At 39.8% G+C, this 12,202-nt stretch overlaps 1 pseudogene across 1 annotated transcript; it reads left to right on the top strand.

Annotated features, from left to right (window-relative positions):
• Positions 1–3,983: 3,983 nt before the first annotated feature.
• LOC311170542 (U3 small nucleolar RNA-associated protein 14 homolog A-like) lies at positions 3,984–10,675 on the top strand (annotated as a pseudogene). Its single transcript has 3 exons — positions 3,984–4,994; positions 5,110–6,346; positions 10,594–10,675. The product of its transcript is annotated as a U3 small nucleolar RNA-associated protein 14 homolog A-like (transcript).
• Positions 10,676–12,202: the final 1,527 nt, after the last annotated feature.

Raw genomic sequence — 12,202 nt, 5'->3', positions numbered from 1 at the left:
AGCTTCTGACTATGCCCAGTGCTTGTATGGATAAATAAATAAATCTTAAAAAAAAAAAAGAAAATTTATTTAAAAAAAAAGATTAAATATGGAGAAAGTGGGTTGCCAACTCAGCCAGGGATGCTGGTAAAGAGAGAGTGAAATGATGCAGAGGCAAATACCCTTTGACCAAAGGGTACCATGTGGAGATGTCTGGATGGCTTCACACCGGCTAGGTCCCTAGAAGAAAATCAGAGTTTGTGCTGTAGAGTGTACTCCCCCTACCCAAACCCTAAGAACTGGTATTGACCTCACAAAACAAACTGCAGAGTCGTAGATCATGAACCTCAGAGAAAAGGAATATTGGCACATACAGTGGCAGGAAGAGCACAGAGCAGGTTTTCTTAGATCCTATGCAGACCAGATGGGTAAAGGAGAGTCCTGGAGCCCTTGGTGACTTTCTCAGGCTTTTATTGAGCTTTTACATGTAGTGCAGGTATAAGGCAGGCTGGCAGGTGTGTGTGTGTGTGGCGGGAGAAGGCCGGTAAGCCTCCAAGCCCTGGGCAAGTCTTCACTCTGGGCTTCTCTCTCTCTCTTCTGGCGTTCTTTCTCCCCTTCTCTCTCCTGCCTCTGTCTTTCTTAAGGAATATATCAATACTGCTGCCATAGCCCACAGAAGTCAACAACACAACTTACAACAATGTAACAAATTGCAGGTCCCCCCCCAACAGGCATGCAATACTAATGGTGGGAGGACAGAAAAGCCTGAAAACAGTTTACCCTATAGCACATATGCCAGCTTTCTACCCATCCCTAGTACATTCTCACCAGTAAAGGAAGTGTGTAATATAAATTAAAGCAGAAATAAACTAATTAGAAATTTAAAAGATAGTCCAAAATATCTATGAAACCAGTCACTAGTTCTTTATCATATATTAACTGTCACTGTAAGTGTGGGTTTAATTCTGGGCTCTTAAAACTATTCCATCAAGCTGTGTGTCTGAGTGTATTTATACATTGGAAAAAGAAAATATCTTTAAATAATGGTGTTTGGAACATTGGATAACCACATGCAAAAGGAAGAAACTGGACTACTAGCTCAGGCCATACACAAAAAGATCATGAATCAGAATTGGATGCAGGACTGGAAACCATAAAATACGTAGAAGAAAGCATAGGCAAAATACTCCACAACATTGGTTTCAGTGATTTCTTCCAGGACACAAGTCCAACAGCAATAGAAACAAGAGCAAAAGTAAATATATATGACCACATTAAACTTAGAGGCTTCCGCACAGCAGAAAAAACTATTAAAACAAAAAGATTCTCTACCAAATTGGATAAAATATTTGCACATCATACATCTGAAAAGGGGCTTATGTCCGACATCGACAAAGAGCTCATACAAATTGTCAATGTGATAACAAATAACTCAGTCAACAAGAAAAAAAGAAAGAAAAGGGACAGGAGAGCTGAACAGACACTTCTTTAAAGAATCACACAGAAGGTCAACAGACACATGGAAAAGTGCTCATCATCACTAATCAGCAGTGAAATACAAAGCAAAAGTGTGAGAACCATCTTAGATCTGTGAGAATGGCCCATATTGAAAAGTCAGAAACAACGGGTTGGGGCGTGTGTGGTGAAGAAGAAACCCTCATTATCTTTGTGGGGAAAGTAGCCTGAGCTAGCCCCGAGGAAAACCAGTAGAGAGCTTTCTCAAAATATTTAAAACAGATGTGTCATATGGTTTAGCCATCTCACTGCTAAGCATCTAGAATGCAAAAGCACTACATCTAAGGGAGATATATATATTAATATATATTTATACAGTATATAATATATAATATATATTATAATGTTATATATTATAATAATTATGTGTTGTATATTATATATTATTTATAACAATATATTTATATTTATAAATTTATATTTTTATATATATAGATATTTCTATGTTCACTGCAGCACTATTTATAATAGCCAAGTATGGAAACAACCTAAGTGCCCAAAAAACAGTGGATCAAGAAGATATGGAATATGTACACAACAGAATACTGCTCAGCTATAAAAAAAGGAACTCTTGTCATTTGTGACAATATGGACGGAACTGGAGGGGATTATACTAGATGAAATAAGTCAAAAGAAGACAAATAGCAGATGAGTCACTCATGTGGAATACAGACAAACAAAAAAAAAGGAGCCAGGAAAAATCGAAACAAAACAAACCTTAGAAATCTGTAAAACTGAGGCTGCCAGAAAGCAAGGGTAGTAGGTAGGTAGCAAAAATGGGAAGGGGTCCAATGGACCACACAGTAGAACTATAGGTGCCTTGGTAGTGGGTGTGATGTGGTTATATACATCTAAGGTGTGAACCTGTATTTCTGAATCATATACGGGGTTTTACACCAACCTTACAAAAAATACAATTAAAAAAATAATTATAGGACCTCCCTGGTGGTGCAGGCAGTTGAGTGCAGTGTTGTGAAGCTGTCCACAGCCTCTGCAGCACCAGTTCAATCCCGGCCAGTAGGTGAGGGTCCTACATGGTGTGGCAGACCTCTCCTGCCACCCGCTGCTCCCCTCAGCAGTGTACTTAGTCAGTCTGCATGTTCTGTTCCCCGCTCTGTCTCTGGTGAATCCTCTCACCATCCGCGCATCTGGCCTGTACCCTGGTACTTGTATAAATAAATAAATAAATCTTTAAAAAAATTATACAATTTCTTCTTTTAAAATAAATAAATAATTCTAAATTGAATGCTACAAATGAAAAGAACCTTTCTCTTTCCAATTGTTAAAAAATAATTTCCCATCCCCCTTTCCTGCCAACACTTGACAATTCCCATTCATTTTTTTTTTTTTTATTTCTATGAATTTGACTCCTGTAGGACCTCTTGTAGGTGGGATGATGCAACGTCTATCATTTTGTATCTGAATTAATGCACTTAGCACAATGTCTTCAAGCTTCTCCACATTGTACCCTGAGTTTCCATTGTATGTTTATACTACATGTTTATATTTTTTTATCCATTCATTCATTCATTGATGGACTTTGATTTGTTTCTTCCTTTTCTGATTGTGAATAACGCTGCTATGAACGTTAGTGTACAAACATTTATTTGAAGCAAGACTACGTTTCTATAGCTTACTTAACATAGGCCTGAGGCTCTAGTCTTTATGAGTGAATCTGGGCTCTTCTAAGCACTGTGTCACCTCTGTACATCTTTAATATAATTACCATTGCACAAACTAATCTTTACTAGGTTATATGTTTTAAGTATTTCAGATATTATTTTAAGTGTGTTACCTATATTATGCCATTTAAACATCAACACAAATCAATAAAGTAGATAATATAGTTAAATGTTATATGTATGGTAGATAATACAAAATAATGTTATTTTATTGGGAAGAGCACTTTTTCAGATAGAGGGTTTTGCCCAAGGTCACACAGCTAGTACATAGCTAAGTATTCTTATCATTTCTTTGGACTTAAAGATGCTGTAGACCTATAAGGATTTCAAGTTCAAGTGACATGCTACATATCCAAGTCGGCTATAGTATTGGTTCAACAACACTGAATAATAATAATATGTCATTTTTGCCTCCAATTCCATCAGGTATTTGTTTTTGTAAACAGCATGTTCTGGAAGCCAAAGCAGTGACTGGATATCTGTGAGCCCACTAATCAAGTACTATCAAATAGTCTCAGAACCTTACACAATCCTCCACAGACTGCTGGATTCTACAAGTTCCTACTTGTGGGCAGCAACTATGGGAAAATAATCGCAGATTCCAAGTCCCTCTTCCATAACTCCTGGGACTACATGTGTTTCAGAACTTAAAAATAAAAAAATTCTGTAAAACCCCCAGAGGGTTATGCATCATGCAAAGTTCACATTTTTTTATTGTGCAACAAAATGTATGAATTTACATAATATATGAGATCAACTAAGATTATAAATTATGCTCATGGCCACAGCGAGAGACTGGCTGCTGAGATGAGCACTGCCTGGGGTGCTAAGAGCCTTCTGGCTTTAAGCCAAAAGGAAGATCTAGGGGATTTACCAAAAGATGACCCCTGGAGCAGCAGTGAGGTGAGGGGGACAGCGATGCAGAGAGAAGTGCCAAAGGCTTCTGCAGCAGTCAGTTCCCTAGCTGGAAAGAATAGGTGGAACTTGGCTGACAGATCTGAGGCTAGTCTCAAGGTGTCGGAGTTCAATGACAGTTCTGAAGAATCAGGAGAATAACTAGTCCTTTCAGATATGAATGAGCCGGTTAAAACTTTACCTTCACTGGCCACTGTGAAAAAGCAGTTGAATAGAATCAAATCAAAGAAGATTGTGGAGTTGCCCCTTAACAAAGAAGAGACTGAGTGGATTACAAGGGAGTGTCATTCAATGAAACCTCACAGGTCCTCACCTGTAATCCCAAATGGGATCCCATCTTTGAGAAGACTTGCAGGCAGAACAGCTGGTTCTGTCCCCCCACCTCCCAAACCCCCATCCCATGGGAACAAGGAAGCGGCAGCCCTTGGGCCCATTGAATGTGTGCTCAGTAGCTGGCAGGCAAGAACTCCCCAGGAGCAGGAAGTTTTAACCTCCTCCATCAGAACAAGCAGCCCACAACAGGCTCTTCGCTAACTCCCATGGAAAAGGCCTCTCTCAAAACCATAAGCCTGGTTGAGGCTAATACGACCCAGGAGAGCTTCATAGGGCCCAGGCGCTGCAGCCCTACTATAATGACTGTGCTCAAAGAGGGAAGAAAATCAAAAGCAAAAAGTATCACAGAGAAAGACAAGGACAAGAAAACCGAAAAGAGTTTCAGGCACTATGGAAGGTGGATCCTGCTGCAGCCCTGGAAGAACTGGAAAACTTTGACACTGCCACAATAATGGCACAAATGAGCCTTAAGCACCAGACTAGCGGGAAATGGGTGAAGTCCAAATATAACCTGGAGGCTCGCCAGGCCTGAAGGAACAATTCACTAGGAACAAAGAACTGATGGAAAAACACTAGGCAGTTTTCCAAAGTGGGGAAGAGGAGGGAGAGCTCCTTGTCCCTGTTGCAATGAACAAGAACAAGGGAGCCAAACTCAACCCCTGGATGATCAGGAGTTTCTCTGCAGACGCCAGAGAGTGAAGTCCAGGAGGACCCAGAGCAGCATCCAGAGCCTGTGATCCCCAAGGTTTCTGAAGGTAAACAAGAAAGACCATTGGCAGAGAAGAAATGTTGCTGAAAGAATTGAAGGGAAAGCTATCACTTTGGAAAAAGTCTAGATTCAGCCTGGATGCTGAGGCAGGGGCTGTCAAAAGATTCGACCAGCCAGGAGGTACTTCCGAAATCAGGGCCGTCAGAAGCTCAGCAAAGAAAACCATCAGTCCAGAAAGCAAAAAGTGACTCCTGCAGGAAGAGCGCCACCAGACCAGAGAGTGGAGCCCGCCAAGGAAGAAGAGGGGCCCTTGTTGCTGCAGAGGACCGGGAGACCGCAGACTCTAGAAGAGTTTGAAGAACTGGGCAAAGAGGGATGTTTACAAAATGAGGAGCTTCCCAGGCCTATGTTGGAAGGACATGGGTTAGATAGAAATCCCAGGAATCAGCCTGCTGCCCCAAGGAAAAGCAAAGGCAGGAGCAAATGACTGATCTACAGGACCTTCTAACCATATAATCTCCTCCTGTGAAGTCTGTCTGTTCCCACAATAGAGGAATTGGAAGATGAAGTGGAGAGAGATCAAACAGATGATAAAGGAAGCTTTTTCCAGGGGTGATGTCATCACAGACTTCTTGAAAGGGAAGAGGGAAACAGTAGAGGTGAGTAAGCCAAAGGATGGTGTCCTGACTCTGCCTGGCTGGGGTGAGTAGAGAGGTGAGGGCTGAAATCTAGTGCCAAGAAGAGACAATGGTTTCTCTTTCAAACACTGAGGATCCTCCATGAAAGGCAATAATTTGCCAAATGTGATAATCAGTGATGAGAAGCAAAACATCCATGTCCTGACTTATGAGGTGTGGGTGCTTCCAGATCCACTCACCCACCATGAGCAATTTGAAAAGACGATCCAGACCCCTACAGGATCTTCATGGAACACCCAGTGGGTCTTCCAGAAACCCAAGATTGTCACCAAGCCAGGCCATGTCATCAAGCCAATAAAAGCAGAAGATGTGGGCTACTGGTCCTTCTCAAGAGCAGACCTCTCTGTCCTGCAAGGCATCCAAAATAACTGTCCTCACATCATAAAAAACAGACGAAGATCTCTGAACACTGAGTTATTGGAGAAGTCACATCTCTGGGATCCAGAAGCCTGCACTGACCAGTGCTGGTTTTACTCCAAGCTTCAGGATCTGTTCCAAAACTCACTGAGCACACTGTGGGCATACTTAAGCCACATTTTAGAAATAAAAGCATTTTTACCTTAAAAAATAATGATAAATTGCCTCGTGTCAGTTCCAGCTAGGTTTTATCCAAAATAAGTTTTGATGCCAAATGATAAGCATATCTTTACGTTATAAGATATGGGGCCTCCCAGGTGGTGCAAGGGGTTAAGCACAGCACTGTGAAGTTATCCACTGTGAAGCAGCATAAGTTCAATCCCTGGCCAGCCAGGGAGCAACCCGCATGATGCAGAAACCCTCTCCTGACTCGCCCGCTGCTCCCCTCAACAGTGCATTTCAGTCAGTCTTCCTGTTCTGCTCCCCACTCTGTCTGGTGAATCCTCTCACCTCCCATACCTCTGGTCTGTACCCCAGTTCTTGTATGCATAAATAAATAAATCATTTTTTAAAAAGTTATAAGAAATTTATAATGTCATCTCTGAGATAAGGGTTTATGGAAGTATGAACTGAAGTATGGATGTAGTGAACCTGTCTTCCCAAAGGCCAGTCCCTGTCCAGCCAGAAGGGCAGGTTCTGTGGACTTTGGGGTTCATTTCCTTCACTGGCAGATTCAGCTTTTGTGTGGCCTGAAACTTAATTTATTGGGAACCCATAAAGAAAAAGAATATAAAATTTCTAGTGGAATATTAGGTATGAAAGTGAATATTTATTTAGAATAAAAAAATCACAACAAAGTGTAAGTGTAAAAAAAGATGTCATCGCAAATAATTTATTTTTGTTTTATGATTTTGGCTTCTACTTGAAAGCTTTCTTTTTGATACATTTGGATTTTGGTATGCTCAAAAAGTCTGAAAAATAAAAAAAGACATCTGTAAGGAATATACAAGAACAAGTCAAATGTAGTATAGAATTGGTACTATGCTGTAATGGGCTTGATAATTATGCAGTAAAATTACTAATAAATGTACACAGAATAAATATGAGTAGAGCTTGGTCACAGTAATGCACTAGTATATGTCTTTCTCTGTCTCACTAGATAAGCGACTCTTTCCTTTTCCTCTAGGCTTAACAAACCCTGTTTTTCTACAATCCAAAGGCAAAGATCCCCCTAAAAAGGTAACATCAGGATTGCTGGACACCAGATGATGGAGAAAACAAGCTGGAACCAACCAGAATCACCAGATGCTTGTGTCACAAAGATGGACATGCTGACCCTTGGCCCTGCCCCCCACGTCTTTGTAACTCTAGATAAATACCCCTGCACTCTGCCCAAGAGCAAGATGGTGGTTTTTCAGATGCTGGTCTGCTACACTCTGCATATGTTGGCAAGTTAATAAATCTTTCCTTCTCCTCAAATCTCTGTTCCTTTTATAGGTCAAGGAAACCAAGATTGGCTGGCATTTTGCTATTAATAGAAACACTTTTTCTTCAGGGCATTTAGTTGGCTTGGTGGCATTTTTGCAAGACATTTGGTCTGGAATCTCTGCTCTTCACCAGAACAGAAGATTGCACATACTAGATTGTGCTCTATTATATAGTAATTAAAGAACGTGACTCTACATTTTGCACTTATTTTTTTGTGCCTAGTGAAGGATGTTACCCTCAGATGTTCAGAATAGACCATTATGTGATGGGTCACTTTGGTGGATTACTTAGGACTCAGGTCAATCAATTGTGAGTTTCAGGCTCACAAGAAACTGTTACCACTCCCTTAACTGCCTAGAAAAGTGAATATTAGGCGTATTAACCAGAATCAGGGTTTTTACCAGAAATAATTTTTCTATCAGAGAAAGTCATCTCTCTGGCAGGAAGAATAAATAATGACAGAGCATCTGGTATTCCTCATATGAGTCATTCTTGTCATGTGAGTGCGCCTCCTCTCTCCTTGAAGCTCTAGGCTCCTGTTGGATTCTGGAGCTCAGGATATCTGCCCCCATTTTGCCTCACTGGTTTTTCAATTTTTGTTTCTGTGTACATTCACTGTACATATGTATTAAATTCACTTTTTCTCCCACTAATCTGTCCTGATGTTGTTAGCATGCAGACTGAGGGCTACCCTAGGGCCCCCAAAAGTGCATGCTCTGAAGAGATTCTGCCATCTACTGCATAAAGACAAAAGATACTCTTAGTGTGAAAAGACTTTAATAGAATAGCATGCATAGAGAGAGAAGAAAAGATAATAGTTTCTCAATAAAACACCCGAAGTTACTCATTCCATTGTGGGCAGAATAAATAACCAGCCAAACTACGTTGGACTGGAGCAGGGCTGCAGAGGCCCAAAGGTTGGTCACAAGTCTAAGGCACCTTCTGGTGGGGACCCATAAGAAACGGGACAGAAGCAGCCAGGCAAGTCTGGAAGGAAAGGAGCAAAATAGAGTACAAATCCAGATAACAGCTAACATTGTCAGCCTCCTCATAGGTCTCACACCCATGTCTGTTCCGAGCGTCTATATGTGTCTCCACTCCATATGTGTCCTTCCAGGTCCTCCAAATCCTGACGAAAGTCTGAAGTTGAGAAGCAAATGCTCCCCTCTTCATCACATGTCTCTATTTCACGTGTTCCTCCAAGTTCACTCCCAAGTCCTCTCCTTTCTTTTTTTTTTTGGTATTTGTTTTTAATTTATATATTTTTACATCATTTTTCATTTTTGTACAAAGTATGCATTTTCATCTTGGTTATAGTCCCTGGGCCAAAAGTTTATTATTTTTTATTTATTTATTTTATTTTATTTTTATATAACCCATACAATTGCAACCCCCTTATTTTGACCCCAATCCCTCCTTCCCCTGCCCCCAATAGTGTGTCTCTGGTTCATAGTTGTTTGTGTATTTTGATTTTCCAAGTCCTCTTCTTTTGCTCAGCTCCAACCTTCATTTGGTGGGGTAAGGAATATGGAACCTCCTCTTTTTATGGAGATTATTCCCCCTCTGCAACAATGTTAATTTGATTATTTGACCAATCCAACAAGGAATCAGAAGGTAGGGAGAAATTTCCTTTCCTAGCTGAAAATGTAAACACAGAAACACTGACAGATTCTTTTGTGAGTCATTTCATAAAAATGTACATTCACAATTATATATGCTGTACTGTTGGCTGTATTTTTGATTGGAGAAAATGTCAGCTTTGATCAGTTATTGATGAGTCTTGTCTCCTCTAATTACATTTCTACATGTTAGGGGATTAGAAGAATTTTCCATAGCTCTGGATTTAAACCTCATTTCATTCTGACTTAATCTCTGACTGTACCCAGTGCTTGTATAAATAAATAAATAAATAAATAAATAAATCTTAAAAAAAAAAAAAAGAGACAATAGTCTTAATTGGTTGCGGTTAACTTATTTTGTAAATTTTCAAATAAAAAGAATCATATTATAGCCCCAGTAAAACTTCTCAGAGCCACAAACACACAGAAGAAAGTGAAGTAGTCTGAAGGTTAAGCTTCATTAGCGTCACAAAGATCTTCCTATCTTTCTAGTATAGGAATAACCTAGACTGTGTTCATTTGTTAGATCACCCAAATATGCAGTTTGTCTGAACATCCTGGTTTTCTGAGGTCATGAGGAATGTGACTTATTCAGATTGAATAAATCTTTTTACAGCTATTCTGAGCTAAAATGTGTAAAACGAGTAGTTCCAAAGCTCAATGGGAGACACTTTATAAAATTCTTTAGAAACAATAGGGGTACTGGGATGCATATTCTGACGCGAAGAGAATGGTGGTGAATGCAGAATCTTATACATTACTTTGCTGTTATTTATCCTTGGGCTTCAGTGTCCTCATTTGTAAAGTAAAATAACACTACTGATGTCATGGGATTGTTCCAAGGATTAAAAAATTTGCTTGTTGAGTGTTTAACATTGCCACTGGAACATGTTAGAAAGTCAGTAAGTACTACTTAAATACAAATGGGGAAAGAGCTCAAGACAAAGAGTGTTCACATTGCCACATTTTAACTTCTTAATAGTCAATACTGTGACTGAATTTTCCATTTATTATGAAAGTACTCCTCTAATAAAAGTATATTTGTGGTTCATAATGATATAAATTTGTGTTATACTCAATAATATCTTATCATAAAACATTTGCAAGAGTCTATGTCTTGTTATCAGAGGCTCTCAGTGGCGACAGAGTGACTGTGCTTATGTGAAATTAGGCCGCAGCTGAAGAGAGATTGGAATTACCTTCCTGCCCTGGAATTTGATTGCTTGAATTGCAAAATGGATGTAGCATTCAGGTGCATTATTGTGCACTGCTCCCTCTTAAGACTCACTGGTTCCCAGGTGTGAGAAAGTACTGCTCCATGACCTCTCAGCCCCCAACTCAGACACTGTATTTGAGCAAAGACTGAAGAAGAAGAAATGAACGGCTGAAAGAAAAGCAAACTTAACCAAAATAAGTGCATTTGCCAAGGAGATTAAAAAAGAGACAAAAATAAACAAACAAACAAACTGCAAAAATCCCTTCTCCTCTAAAACAACTACGCACATATGGCAAAATTTTCTACAACATGGAAAATGTTCCTAATGTATCTTTTAATACATGGAAAATGTACATGTTGAAGGTACAGTTTTAAAGATGTTTTCTTTCTATCTGTCTATCATCGATCTATCACCTACCATCTATGTAATCTATTTATATATGACACTGGGCCACATCACAGTAAAATTAATATATCTGGGCAGAAGCATGCCACTAGAGGATTTGGTGTTAACATTTGGCAGTATTGGAGCTAAGCCTGTGCTTTGGGAGTTTATATCCAGTTAATCTGTAAATGCGCTCTGTGATTATAGCGAAGCAGTGACAGCTAGTGCCTCAGGATAGGACAGCACGTACAATATTGCTACTTGCTGTGCCATTTGTCTCTACCCACATATAACTTATTTCATAGCGTAACACCCCCTGTAGAAGCATATCTGCAATGAGGAGGTAGTAACGCTAGGCCCCTTTTCTTTCTGATTCTTTCAAATAGCCTTCTAGAGAACAACCGGCAGACGATTCTGTCAAAATTTCTTGTTCTTCCTTTTACCAGAAATGTTGTGCCTGGAGTAGGATCGCAGAGCAAAGGCAGGTTTAGAAAGTGTCGGGGTATCATTGAAGAAGGTTAAAACCTAAGCTCCCACTCCTAGCCCAGCAGGAAGGTTTGGGAGGCTTGAATATATAAAGGGAATTGATAAAGTTGCTATGGAAACCAGAATTTAAGACATCACTAAGACCACTAATGGTCTTAGCAGGGCCAGGACACATTCTGTGCCAAATGTCAATGCCTAAAACCAGACATCCCAGCACTAACTGGCCGGAACCTATGCCCTGTTCATGTAAAACCCACGAAAATGGGTTACAAAAGGGAACCCCAAATCCTTCTTCTCATGCAGACCTCTCCCATTTCGCTGGCTGCTTCTTTTAGCAGTATATTGCAATAAATCTGCCTTTCTTTTCTCCACTCTGGCTCTGGTGAATTCTTTCACCCCAGCACCTCTGGCCTCATCCCCTTATATCTCCCATCATAGAATTTTATATACACCCTACCTATAACTGTTTAGAGACTAGGAAGGCAATAGAAGAAAACAATGTCTTCCTCTGTAGACCTTGTGCCTACTTCCACTGTCATAAAATAACTATAAAATAACAGTCCAAACATTCATTGCGAACTTTTAAATATATCATGATTTTAAAGTGTCTTGTATTTTTTAGGGTTTTTCTAATAAATCCAATCACAGATGAGATGTTATTTTGTATTTATTAGGGTTTTTCTAATAACATCACAGATGACATGTTAATGAAATGATGTGGGAACTACCTGTCAGGTATGTGTAGATTAATTTGTGGAAAACTGAAGTTTAGTTGCATGATGTTCCAGAATCATATCATTAGGAAATACATGAATTATGA

The sequence above is a fragment of the Talpa europaea genome (assembly GCF_964194135.1).
Source record: "Talpa europaea genome assembly, chromosome: 5".
NCBI classification, from domain to species: Eukaryota; Metazoa; Chordata; class Mammalia; order Eulipotyphla; family Talpidae; genus Talpa; species Talpa europaea.
Note: the sequence above shows the minus strand (reverse complement) of the source record. Positions and strands in the feature narration are given on the sequence as shown.